The sequence below is a fragment of the Giraffa tippelskirchi genome, chromosome 2 (assembly GCF_054371585.1).
Source record: "Giraffa tippelskirchi isolate mGirTip1 chromosome 2, T2T-mGirTip1v1.2.pri, whole genome shotgun sequence".
Classification (NCBI taxonomy): domain Eukaryota; kingdom Metazoa; phylum Chordata; class Mammalia; order Artiodactyla; family Giraffidae; genus Giraffa; species Giraffa tippelskirchi.
Window position 1 is genome coordinate 146,448,844 of NC_137276.1, and position 14,088 is coordinate 146,462,931.

The 14,088-nt window shown below is 40.0% G+C and overlaps 1 long non-coding RNA gene across 3 annotated transcripts in view; it reads left to right on the forward strand.

Annotated features, from left to right (window-relative positions):
- The window catches only part of LOC145523559 (uncharacterized), an 880,911-nt gene that overhangs the window by 389,733 nt on the left and 477,090 nt on the right, over positions 1 to 14,088 (forward strand). For 2 of the 3 annotated variants that reach the window (XR_014066705.1, XR_014066702.1), the window contains 2 exons: positions 12,544 to 12,595; positions 13,499 to 13,672. The exons of the other annotated variant lie outside the window; for it this stretch is intronic. This is a non-coding gene — a long non-coding RNA (uncharacterized LOC145523559). The remainder of the gene's footprint in view (positions 1 to 12,543; positions 12,596 to 13,498; positions 13,673 to 14,088) is intronic. 3 annotated transcript variants of the gene reach the window in all.

Here is a 14,088-nt window from a genome sequence, read left to right on the forward strand (position 1 = left end):
TTACCCTACAGCCAGAATTTCCTACTAGCTCCTTGGAGGTTTTCATAGCATTGTAGATTTTAAAATAAAGAAGATCAAAAGCATCTACATCTTGGAATTATGCCAAAAAGGATTTTAAAAATTAACATATGATTTTTTTTTTCTAAATATGGCATTATAATAACTGAATACTCATTATGCTGGGATTCCCAGCACACAGTGGTGGTGATCCTGTGGGCTATCACATCCGTGGTGATGGAGAAGATGGCCTGCACCCCTCAGTAAGGCCTTGGCAGTCTTCCAGGTGATGTATGAGGTAGGAAGATTCTGGGTCATTCTCAGTCACAGGGCTCCTTTGTAATGAAGGAGAGTTCATTAAGCCAGAGTGGGTTAACACCTAGATATGCCATTAAAACCATCTTTTACAACATTTTGGTTCAACTTTTATTCTGCCTTAGCACTTCTCACATTGTTTAAAGTGAGGTCCAGATAGTTGTATCATATATGGGTTTAACTTATGCATTTTGAGGAGGTGATGGAAAGAAGGTGAGGGAAGAGAGCAGACCAAAAGGACAAGAAAAAGGAAAAGCAATAGTGACAACTCTCCTGGAAAAGTATATATCTGTTAAAATGGGAAGTGGGTTTACATTGGGATATATGAATCTCACCCTACGTTAGCTGATTGAGTTTCTTGGGCTTTTGTTGTTGGTTGTCTCTCTATACTATAAAAGAATCTAGTGTTTAATATTTACTTTTTCACATATTATGAACCTGAATACAGGACTGTGAATTGCTTCACCAAGAAGCTAGTCAAAGAATAATCATTTCTAACACTGGAGGAAAATCCAGCTCTTTCTTAAATGATTTTTTTTTCAAATGAAATTTTGCATAGCATTTTCATTTCAGTTTTTGTCATAGACGCTGGCTCTAGAAAACAACCCCAAGTTAAAGGCAGTTGCACTGGAATCTACTAGATGGTGAGCGCTTCACAGACAGGGAGCACACCTTATTACTGGCCATGTTTGTGTTCAGTGCTCCTAGCACAGAGGAGTCTTAATTAACACTGGCTGATTACCGAGATCATCTCTTCTACAGCTTCAGAACAGCTCTCCCTTCACCCACCTTCCTCTTAGATTCATGATAGCTATTGACCCAAATGACCTTCTATTTGTGCATTGTACTCTGTGCTCTCTGAGCAGGCAATTTACTCCCTTTAGGTTCATCCACAGGAAATAATTAACCCCTTCCAACCAGTGCCTTAAACGTGTGCAGCTGGATATGATGCTTGCTTTGACCACACCTTCTGCTTCTCTCCTAATTGACTTAGTAAGAATGGTAAGCTGCTCTAGAGAGAAGCCTGGTCCTCAGCCTTTCCTTCCAGATGAACTGAGAGGGCAGGAGTCACAAGGAAGAAGGGTGAATTTGAAAGGACTGTGGAATCTCCACCTCTTTTAGCTCTTCCTGGATCTTCGTTGAAATGAAGTTGTTGTCTGGGGCTGGAAAAGGTTAACTCACTTTCTGTTCATTCTCCCTCCCCCTAACTGCCAATTGATGGTTGCTGTGGGTGCAGGCTCAGCCTGGGAGAGCTTATGGGGCTCCTGCTTAATTGTTTGGAAGCTAAAAACAGACTTGGAACAGTGAGAAGCAAATTGTTTCCTGGGTGCATGTTCCGTGGAGCTCTGCTTAAATCACTCCGAGCCTCCCCCTATCATTTTTGAAATGAGGTGGGGCTTAAGTAATTAAGTAAATAAATGAAATCACAGAAAATCAAGAGGAAAGAAAACTGTTTCTCTTTGCAATACAAATGATTTTCAGACAGCTCATTTACTAATTGCCAGGCAGTCAGTCCCTTTTCAGCCTTTTCCCTCCATTACCCGCTTAGCCCTTGGGCTGCGGGGGGTGGGGCACAGGGTACGTACTCTCCACAGGCTAATTCTGACTCAGGGATTTGTGGAGCCCAGCCCCCTCCATGCCTTCCATCTGCTGCTACTGAGAGCATTGCTCCAGCCTGGCAAGCCATCCGTGGGTGCTGTCACGGCAACTCAGACAGCTGCTGTCAAACATCCACCCTGGATTTGACTAGAGCTGCAGCTGCGGGAGGCTCTTTGGCTTAGCAGTATACATCAGAAGTATTTTCAGAAACCAGTGTAATAAAAAAAGGCTCCTGCTGCAGTATTAACAGGCAACCTCTGTGTACCCATGTTTGAGAACCATACTTGGTATCATAGTGTACATTGATGGTAGTAACTCAAGTTGTCAGGTCCAGTAAAAGCCAGAAACAGAACAGCATAAAATTTATTGGTTGAATGGTTTTGAAGCAAGACATGCTTCCGGCATCAAAGGAGATGAAATTTATGCTAACAATCAAAATCATTGCAAATCTGGGTTATTAAAACCAATATCATATTTTGTAAAAGCCATATGAACCCAAATAACAGGCTTTAAGAAGACCAAGTGATTCCAAAGGATGTTCGACAAAAAGAGCAATTTAACTGTAAATTAGCATGATGGTACTGAACCAGGGTTGCTCATTTCCTCTCTATACTTTTTATATGGTCGTTGGGGGATAAATGGTTTTTTACATGGAGGAGAAACAGCAGGCTCAGAGTACATGGAAAATTCAGGTGGTGGTCATAAATACATATACCACACTTTATTTTAATTGGACAGCATAATCTCCTCAGGAAATGAAGCAAAAGGTTTAGACTCTTTCAGCTGGTAGATTTTGAGAAGATTTTCCATAATTCAGTCTTTTATTTTTCTTGCTGTTTTTCATGTATCTGTAAAAAACCAACACTGAACGAATAGTCTTGTACCAGCACCTGCTTTCATGAATATTTATTGTATCAGGTGGAAACCCCTAAGCATAAGAACTCTGTAGGACTAACTAATAAGGATGACTGCAGACCCTGCCACGATGACAAAGCAGAAAGGGGCATTTTGAGTCGGTTTTAATGTATATACCATTCGTTCAAATAGACAAGAATTTTCTCATAGCTTCGAAGACGTTTCCATAAAATATATTTTTCTTTGCCTTGGGAGAATTTTTAGCAGTAAAAAAATGAAGAAAGAAAGTGGTCAAAAAGAAAAGATATGTATTTACTTTCCTTCTGCCCCCAGGTATAAATACTCTCTCGAATAAGTTGTGTCTTTCCTTAGATGACAGAAATGAAGATGTAAAAGTCTACCCAATATTAGTTTACTTGAAATTACTATTTCAAGATGAACAAAATAGAGGAAAGACCCATAGTGAACAAAAGGTCACCCCCAACAATCAGATTTAAAATCCAGCAGTGAAACTAGGTTCAGTGAAGAATTCAACTAAAATGTTTGCTGCTCAGAATGTCAAAGTATAATTTTTAAAAAATTAAAACATGACTTTCATGCAAATATAGAATGATCATATGCCAAAGATATTATCTAGCTCATTAATTAATGAGAAAGACAGTAAAATCATAAAGCTGCTTCAAAGAGCATGTGAGGAGCTGGTTGTTTGTAGGCAATGTAATAAGGGAATGTTAAGTTAGACTGCTGCATTAGAATTAAACTGTGAGTCATCAACAGTCTAAGAAACTGTAACATTTGAGGTTATTTTCCTCTCAGACAGAAATTATTGCTTCCGTCCAGATACGGGGCTACAAGTAACATGTAACTTCATAGAACCTAGGCCTTTAATTTAGATTTTAAATATCAACATCTCACCATGGTAGATTATTTTAGGAAATTAAGTAATCCCAGACCAAAAGGGCCTGTTAAACACCATTTCAGTATGACTTTGAAACAATGTGCACTTATACTCTTGTCCTTGTTTACAAGTTATGGATGACTTTTCTTAACAAGTGACATAAGAAATTCTGAATTTACCACCTAATCATCTGTTACATATTTTTGATAGCAGGATGCTTGGTAAAAATGACATTTTAATCAAGTATCTGTCAACCCTTTGTCACTTCCTTCGTTCTTTCAATATTGGTAGTTGGTGCTTGTATACTTTGCAGCTTGTGAATTCAGCTCTCTGATCCTTGAAGCTCTTAGCAGCCTGGCTTGCTGAGTTGGAAGAACCTTCAGTGACCATGAGAACTTAACGCTGCAGTGACATTGCAAGGGTGCTTGAATATTGTGATGTAAGCCATCCCCTACTCCCCTCCTTCCCCCATCACACACACACACACACACACACACACACACACACACACACACACACAGCCTCACCCAGTGGGAGTGAGGAGTCTAGATAATTATATGAGCACAGGGGAAGCATGCATCCTCCAAGAAGAAGCTAATTCTCCTTTGGGCTTCCTGATTAGCTCATTGATAGAGCTACAGGCTCCTTGCCTTGAGACCCTAGAGGTTGACTATTCCCACTTCTCTGTGAAACCAGAGGTCCGCAGAACAGCTTCACCTGTGATCTTTGTAAAATGTAAATTCAATCATGTCACCCTCATGTTAACATCGATCAGTGGCTCCCCATTACCCTCAGGATACAGTCCAAATTCCTAACCTGACTTACAAGGTCTGGCCCCTCTTCTCTCCTTCCATCCTCAAACCTCTTCTCTCTTCTCTTGTACCTTTTCCCTTCTAACATATGACTTGTTTTAGTTTTTCAAATGTGTCCTGTTCTCATAAACCCCTATGCACAGGCTGTGTCTTCTCTCTGGATAGTTCATAGTCCTCAGGGCCAGTCTTCAGAAGATCTTGTGAATTTCACCCAAAGGTCATTGTTTGCCCTTTAGCATAATATTCAATACATTTTTCCTTTGAGCTGGAAATATTTGCAAGACAACAGAAGAGAGTCGATAGATCAGGAAATTACAGGAATGACGTAAATGTCGCACGCTAAGATTTTGTCCAGCATCTGATTAAGTCTCTCATGGCCATTTCTGAGAACAGCATGGAGGGATATAGATTGGATCATAGTGCTGAGTGAGATTTGTAACACAGAACCTCAAGGAGGCATAAATTGCCAATAGTGTGCTTGAGAGAGGGCTCTGTTATTGCCATTATTTGCAGACCATTGTTTTCATAAATGTTTTGCCTCAATGGCAGGCTGCTGGGATGAAGTTAATATTAACATGAAAATTAGTTAACAAAATGTTCCTGGAATATTGAAATAATGAGTTACATCTAACCAGAAAAATTTTATGTGGATGATCACAATGAAACAGCATAGTGATAGGATCGAGTGGGAACAGGAAAGAGATTTGGAATGAACATTGGTGAGTCTAACTGAAAGTAAATTCACATGAGTCCCCAGGATGACATGACTTCCAAAAAATAGTGGGATTTCTTGACTGAATTGATGAAAGCATAGTATTTATATCGATGTGGGTTTTAGTGTCTTTTTTTTTTTTTTTTCTGATTTGCTCAATTCGGAGATGGGAATCTATGTTTGGATTTAGGCATTATATTTCAGGATGTTGGAAAACTGGAGCGTGTCCAGAGGAACGTGCATAGGATGGAAAGGTGGCTGAAAACTTTGTGGTGGGAGGGTTGGGGAAAGATATCTGCATTATTGAGCTTGAAAACAAGAATAGGACTGTAATAACTGTTTTAAAGTATTTGGAGGGGTAGTACATGGATGAAGGATTTATTTTATTTGGTGTGGCTCCTGAGGCAAAGCTAAGACAAATGAAGCAAAGTAGTAGTTAGTCAAAGCGGCTTAATATAGATAGCTCCCTACCAATGGAGAGAGCATCACAAAACCAAGCTGTGTTGGGAAGTATGAGCTCCTTGTCACTGAAAATATTCAGAGACCAGACAACCAATGATCTGTTGGAAATGTAGTAGGCTTTGCAGTATTAGGGAGAGACTGTTGAACAATCATGCTTTAATATTTTTCAACTTTTACATAATGACTGTCTCCTCATTGAGATCTGTATTTTATATAGCACATACACTTAAATATATATATGGAGCAGGTTTTACAACAGCTACTTATATAACTAGTGAGGTATAATTTGAAAAACCCACATTCTGAGGAAAAATTGGCGTCACACTGTCTGACTGTGTGGTCTTAGGCAGATCGTATCATTTCTCTGAATTCCTATCTTGTGAACTGAAAAATATAGGACTAATATTTTTAGTTGAGATGAAACAACATAAAACATGAATTTGGATTAAAAATGTAAATAACATGTATGGCAAAAACTGTCACAATATTGAGAAGTAATTATTCTCTAAAATAAATTTTATTTTTTTTAAATAAATTTATTTATTTTAGTTGGGGGCTAATTACTTTACAATATTGTAGTGGTTTTTGCCATACATTGACATAAATCAGACATGGGTTTACATTTTAAAAGCAAAAAAGCACACAAAAAATAAAAAATATATATATAAGTAATGTTTTGAAATAAGCTAAGAGAAAATGATCAGACAGTAAAGGTCACAGAGATTCAGATGAAGGCTGGATCCTTGGGAGCTGGGTAGTAACAGCAGTTAATTCAGTGTTTGCTATGTGCCAGGTACTGTTCAAAGTGCTGCTGCATGCATTAGCTTGTTTTATCCTTGCCAGAACCCCATGAGGAAACTTAGCCACAGAGGAGGTAAGTGACTTCCAAGGTCCCATGGTGATAGCCAAGTCAGGAAATGAACCCAGGCGGTCTGGCTCCAGAGTCTGTACACTTATTTTCTTTACTGACTGTGAAGAAGATGTCACAGCTGAGCAGTGTTTGACCCACTATGTGGTTGTAGTTGAGGCCAAAGTCAATCCTACTGAAAGTTTTGGAGTTGAGACGGCCCTTCAGAATTGTCCCAAATTTTGAGAAAGGGGGTTGGCCTTTGTAGCTGTATATCAACCCAAGATTACACCTGGGGACCACAGGTAGCTGATGACTGGCTGACAGGCTTGTACTGGAGGACAGTTTCTAGTGAGGAAAGCAGCTGGAGGGTATAGCATCCAATATTCTCAGCACCTAGGGGACTGGTCCGTGCATGGGTGAAGAGGGATCTTGGCAGAGCATCACAGAATCTACTAGATCCAGCGCAGGTCAGGTATGACGACGGTGATGATAGTGATGGTGATGATGGTGACGATGATTACTTACCAAGGCTTTCCAGTGTGACACACTCTAAGTACTGGGTTGGCCAAGAAGTTCGTTTTGGTTTTTTCCATAGATCTAAAACCTGAACAAACTTTTTTGGTTAACTCAATATTTTATTCATACTACCTCATTTAATCCTTATAGTGCTGCTGTGTAGAAGGTGCTTCTGTTAATCTTTTGAAGTAAAGAACTGAAGCACAAAAAGATTTGGTAACTGGGGCAACAGCCATTTAATGGCAAAATGGGGATTTTTTTTTTTTTTTAAAGAAAGCACCTATTTTTAAATTTACATAGAGTAAAACTCACTCTCTTTCTTATTGTTCAGTGGTTAAGTCATGTCCAGCTCTTTGTGACCCCATGGACTGCAGCATGCCAGGCTTCCCTGTCCTTCACTATGTCCCGGAGCTTGCTCAAACTCATTTACATTGAGTCGGTGGTGCCATCCAACCATCTTATCCTCTGTCAATGCCCTCCTGACCTTTTTGCCAGCATTAGGGTTTTTTTTTTCACTGAGTTGGTTCTTCACATCAGGTGGCCAAAGTGTTAGAAGTTAGCTTCGGCATCAGTCCTTCCAGTGAATATTCAGGGTTGATTTCTTTTAGGACTGATGATTTGATCTCCTTGCAGTCCAAGGGACTCTCAATAGTCTTCTCCAGCATCACAATTCAAAAGCATCAATTCTTTGGCATTCAGCCTTCCTTATGGTCCAACTCTCAAATCCATACATGACTCCACTTTCTTTGACATACATTTATATGAGTTTTGACAAATGACAAGTGGCTTGTGGATATAGAATTTTCCCATTCCCCCTGAAAATTCTTCAGACTCTTTCTAGTCAACCCTTACTCTTGCCTTCAGGTCTAGCAACCACTGATCTGTTCTGCTCTTATAAACCTGCCTTTTCCAAAATGTCATTTAGATGAAATAATCACACAGTATATAGGGCTTACCAGATGGTGCTACTGGTAAAGAACCTACCTGCCAATGCAGGAGATGTAAGAGATGTGGGTTTGATCTTTGGGTTGGGAAGATCCCCTGGAGAAGGTCATGGCTACCCACTCCAGTATTCTTGCCTGGGAGAATCCCGTGGACAGAGGAGTCAGGAGGGCTACAGTCCATAGGGTCGCAGAGAGTTGGACACGACTGAAGTGACTTAGCACACATGGTACATAGTCTTTTGTATTTGACTTTTTTCACTTATTGTAATTGATGCATTTGAGATTCACACATGTCATTGTGTGTATCAGTGCAGAGTTGGAATTAGAAGTCACATTCCCTGACTCCAGAGCCCATGCTCTAACCACTGTGTCTATATGCTTCCCCAGGGCAAGTCCAGTGAATAGATATGTGATAGTGCTTCTTCTGGAGTGGACACAATTATTAATTAGTTTCTAACTCTCCTTTTAGTAACTCTGTTAGAAATTGCTATGGATTATTCATTTGTAACAAAATGTTGCAAAGAGAAAAACCATGCAGTGGTCTTTGGCGGAATTAATTAATTGCTGTAGTTTCTTATTATGATCTTCAGTTGGTTGCCCATTACTAACTTTGTTTATAAGTTTAGCATGATTTTTCCAGTGTTGAGAAAGAAGATAATTTAGATTTATGGTGTGTCTCTGTTCCTGCCATGTGCTGTTAATAAATTTGTTGGGAAGTATCTGTTCTTTGGTGCCACACTCACAAAAAAATGCAAAGCCAAAACTTTTCTTTATATCTGAAATTTACCCTGGAGTTTCTGTCTCTGCTTTTAATTAAAAATTTTCTGTTGTCACTTCGACAACATTCCCTTCTAGTTTAAATCTTTGTTTCTTTTGGTTTAAGATTCAGTCTAATCAGAATTTTCCTCCTTTTCCTTTTGCTTTCCCTTAATCGCTGGCAGATTATTGTGGCATAGGAAGGGTCATCAGGTTTTCTGTCTTCCTCTGACGGTTCTGGTCCTCTCAGTGGAGTCTCCTTCCATTTGCTCTTTGCTCTCCCAAAGAACTACTCTCTACAAACTCCCTGTGGCAAATGCAGTGAATTTAGATGTGATATTGCCTCTGATGGTATGGATACAAATATTATTTAGTTTCTAACTCTCCTATTAGTGACTCTAGTAGAAATTGTTATGGATATTGCATTTGTAACAAATGCTGGGTTTATGCCGTCTGTATCCTTTGCCCCAGTAACATGAGTCATCACCTCCCTCAGCCACTTCTATAACTCATTTTTTGGCATGTGGGGGTGGGGGTGGGGGTATCCCTCCCCTGAAACTCCTGGCTGTTTTCCATGTACTGCACTGTGGAAGACATTACTTTGGGGACTGACCGGGGGGGTCTGCCATGTGTTTTCTCCCTTCAGCCCTGGGAAACGTACAGTCCATGTTGCACACAGAGCTTTTCTGTGAGCTGTGAAGTGTCTGAAACACACTGTGGGAAGCCAGGAAATCTCAAAGCCTCTTCTGCTCTGAGATCCCTGCTCTCACCTGTGACTTCCGGTGTGGACACAACTGTGGCTCCCAAGTGTCAATCCAGAGAGAGGGCAGTGTGCCCAGTGAGTCGTCAGGTTCTCCTGGCACATGAGCCCCTCAGACTTTTAGCTCTTCCCCAAGTGGTCCCAGTACTGCTCTTTGGGTGTCCAGTTCCGTGTTAAAGTTTTCCCATTTTATAAATGCTTGTTCTGAGTCTTGCGGGATTTGAGTTTTGACAGTCAAAGCCAAATCTTCAGAATCTCCAGGAGTTTTGTTTGTTTATTTGTTTGCCTTGGGTGCCTGCCTATACTAATTTCATGAATGAACTTTGGAAAAAAGTACCCTATTTTCCCAGTGCAGCCCCGCTTACCCACTATAGACTACTGGGATGGGGTGGGAGGGTGGAGGAAAGGATTGCTGAGAAGAAATTTACAAATGTTGACATTACCTTGGTTGGGAGAGGACCTGGAAAGGTTAGCATTGGAATTGGGGTAGAGGTGGGGTGATGGTGGTGACTGTTGGTGGTGGAGCTTGAAAGGCCTCCCCATGTGATCTGACATAGCCCTGAGGACCTCATTTTCTATCAGTGCTTACCTGTATCTTTCATTGTGTGATACATTCTTGTATCAAGCTGATCAAAGGTCATTGCTCCCTGTACTTTTGGGCACTCATGTTTTCCTGCTATCCTTAATGAGTACAAGAACCATATTTGTCTTGCTTAGCATAAATCTTCCAAATTTAGCAGTGAGTCACATGGTAGGTACTCTGGAAATTCTTACTGTGGATGGTGAGAATAACAGCTAGCTTTGGCTTTGGGGAAAAAGTTGTATCCAAGACAATTAAGGAAATCATGCTGTTATGATTTGGAAGGAAAGACAATTATGGATTAGGAAGAGGGAAAGGGAAAGGGGGAAATAATTTCTACTTAGGGCTCATATTTTGAAACCTAGGATGGCACAAAGTGTTAAATTATGTTTCCTTGGGGCTGAGCGGTTTCTAGGGTCTAACATCTAGAACTCTGCCTCTGCCTTCCCCTCTCAGTCCTTCTACAATAAGACAGAGTCCTGTGAGTGTGTGGACACTGGGCTGTCCAGTCCAAGCATCAGCAGTGATCATCTACCATCCAACTGCAGATTAGATTGGGGTATATGGAATAGTCTTCCTCAAGCCAGGGGCCAGCTTCCTCAAAGGAGTCTCCTCCACAGAGGCCATGGACCCCAGCCTAGAGTCACCTCAGATCACCTCACAGAGAGAAAGCACAAAAGGGGGAAATAATCCCAAATAAGAAGGTTGTACTCCCCAAATAAAGAGGCTTTTTTCTCTCATGATTTCCCTCATTATTTCTTACTCTTAAGAGTAAGAATAATCATGGAACTGAAATGTCTGCTTGGTCAACTTCAAATTGGTTATATGACTTTTTTGGGGGGTTATAGGACACTTTAGGCTACTTTCTACACCAGACGAATAGAGAGAAATTCAGTGCAAATTCTTTTAAATTGTGTAGCACTCTTCTTACATTTTTCTCTACATCTCAGTTTTTGAAAGCAGTTTGATGGTGACTTATTGGCTATAGTATCTTAACAACCGTATGTCAGATTTTTGTATTTCCTTACAAAAAGACATCTTGTGTAATTGATTTTTCAGTCAGGAAGTAGTATGGCATAAGCCACTAGTCAATGCCAAATTAGACAAAAAAATAATAATGATAATAAAGAAAAAGAAAATTTGGTTTAGTTTTTACATGTTTTATCTACTTGAGATATTTAAACATGTTATTCTTAATTTTTTTTTGATTACATAAGCAAAGATATTTTGAAGTCTGCCATTTTTATTTATTTACAACAAAGTTGTTGAAACTAATCTTTTTCTTTTATGGTTGTGTGGGAAAAATGTGTTACTCTTTAAGATCATTGGAGCTTAAAATATTAGCTGTAACTTAACATGTTGATGAGTTGCAGTAGTTTGGTAAACACCTTTGTGAATATTAAAAATTCAAGAAAGTATGGTTAACACTATGTTTCCATCATTATAGTAAAACACAGATGTGAAATTAATGATATTCTAATTTGGAGCTTAATTTGATAGAAACACACACTCAAACCTTCTCAAATGTTTGTTGAATTCTAATTCTGAGCAAGGCTAAACTCTAGAGAATGAAACAGTTAACCAGGTCCATTTCCTGCCCTCAGCAAATGTACTATTTAGAGAGAAGATAAGATAGAAAAGCAACTCGAATCAGAAGCAAGGTGGGAAATGGAACATAACATAAGGAATTCAGAAAAGGCATGCACCACTTCTAACAAGAGATAAAAGAAGACTCTGGGAGGAGCTGGTGGCCTTCAAGTTATTTCTGGAAGAATGATATGTGAAGGGAATCCTGGCGAACAGTGTGTGAAGTATATGTAATTTAGAGACCACTTATACTTCACGTTTTTATGGAGTAAAAGACACTTTAAAGCTTGGCCTAGGGACTTAACCAGAGATAAATCCATTCTAGCTACAAAATCCCCCTGGACATTTTGTGCCATTCTGGCCTGAGGGTATTCACAGCTGCTGATCCCTCTGCTTGGAATTATTGTGGTTTAGTCGCTAAGTTGTATTTGACTCTTTTGTGACACCATGGACAGTAGCCGGCCAGGCTCCTCTGTTCATGGGATTTTCCAGGCAAGAATACTGGACTGGGTTGCAATTTCTTTCTCCAGGGGATCTTCCTGACCCAGAGATCAAACCCACCTCTCCTGCATTGGCAGGTGGATTCTTTACCACTGAGCCACAGGGAAGCCTGACTCTGCTATACTTATTACCATATAGTATACTATATCATTCTCATGGATATTATTTATCTGTTGTCCCTCACTAAAGCGTATGCTCAGAAAGGCATGGATATTTTGTTTCTTACCCCCAAAACCTGTAACAGTGCTTGGTGCATAGAGTGCATTCAGTAGATATTTGTAGCACCATTGAGTGAAAGAACAAATATAAGAGAAATACAGTGGTTCCAAACAGTTCACTTTGAAACAATTATTTTAGATGGTGACACAATTCTCAGGTGAGTATGCATGTTCTTTGCAGGTGGCAGGCAGCTCTTGTCTGATGGTGGCTGTGATCACCAGTGTAACCGCGGGTAAGTCACCTGACCCCTTCGTGTCTCAGTTTCTGCATTTGTAAAGTAGGACAACTAAGTCCCTGCCTCACAGGATTATTGAGTTAATATGTTTGCATGTGTCTGGCATAGAGCAGTTGCTATAGAAGTGTTTGCTATGATTATTTACTTTTTTTTTTTTTTTTATTTTTAATGGACTTGGGTTTGACTCGTTTATCCAGTATCTCTCCAAAGTCTCTGAGGACAAACCAGATACTTTGGGCTTTTCTTCAAACAGTTTCACTATTTCCTTCTGTGTGGACTATGCACACTTTTACCCAAACACTTGTCTTTAAGCCTCCCCACCTTTAGCACCTCACTCTGGTCACCTTTTATAGGTAACCTTTTCTCATCTTAAATTCCCTCATCTTCTTTGTGCCCACACTTTGGGGCATGGAGTATGTGCTCAGCCTGCTTCTCTGTTCATCATTGTCTTCTTTGGCTCTGATATTTCTCCTGGCCTTTTTGTTCCCAAGGTAAAATATATTCCTTCTGTTCTTCATTGCACCATACAGAACTGAATTTCATCATTCTGCAATACCCAGTCATTGCCATATGCCTTTCTGTCCCTGACCATGAAATCTATTCTTTATCTGTCATGCAAACAAACAAAATGAGAAACAAAAGCCATGCTTAAGTGTTTTTAATTGCCATTTTATCTGCTTAAACGGATGATGAGAAAATGCCACTCTCTTTTTATTCAAACTTTTGCTTTGTTTGGCCTCTCCCTACTTTCATTTTCTCAGTTTAGACCTAAGAATCTAAAAGAACCCCAACTGTTTCTTTTAGATGTTGAAATTGTTTTCATGAAGTTGAGTTTCTGAGTATCAGTGTGTCCAGTGGCTCTTGAGCAATACTTCAAGATTTGTCTCTTTCCCATTCCAGAACCTGGAGGTCAAGGAGAACAGGTCCACAGAGGCTCAACTTCCAGGGCACGTCCTTCTAGTATGGGGAACTGGATGCATCCCCATGACCTTCCTATCCCTAGAGCCACTGGGGAGCTCAAGGCTGCTGCCCACAGTTTCTGTACTTCTCAGCATGCAGAAAAGCTGCCTCTAGGTAAGAAATGGATCCTGTCAGTAGTAGGGAGTCATTTTAGGTACTTAACAAAATGGAAAAAAAAATGTTAAACCAATATTGTTTTTACATAAAAGACCCTCCTTTTTGCTGTGATGCGTTCCTGGATTCAGCAGCCAAAAGTGGAAAAGTGAAAAATGGGCTATCTTTTCTCTCATAGACTATGTTCACTCCATAGCTGACAGTAAGTTAAAAATACTCAGCTGGTGAGAAAGGTGAGAAATGGATGATTCAGTCCCTCCAAATTAAGAACCTGCTGCTGAAATGGAAGGGTGGTCAGATCCAGTGCTGCAAGACATTTTCAGGTTCTTTCCTACAAGGCAAAATTCAAAATAGTGAGAAGCAGGGGCTGTCTGTATTGAGACATCAAAACCTTTGTAAAAGTGACAAAAAATGTC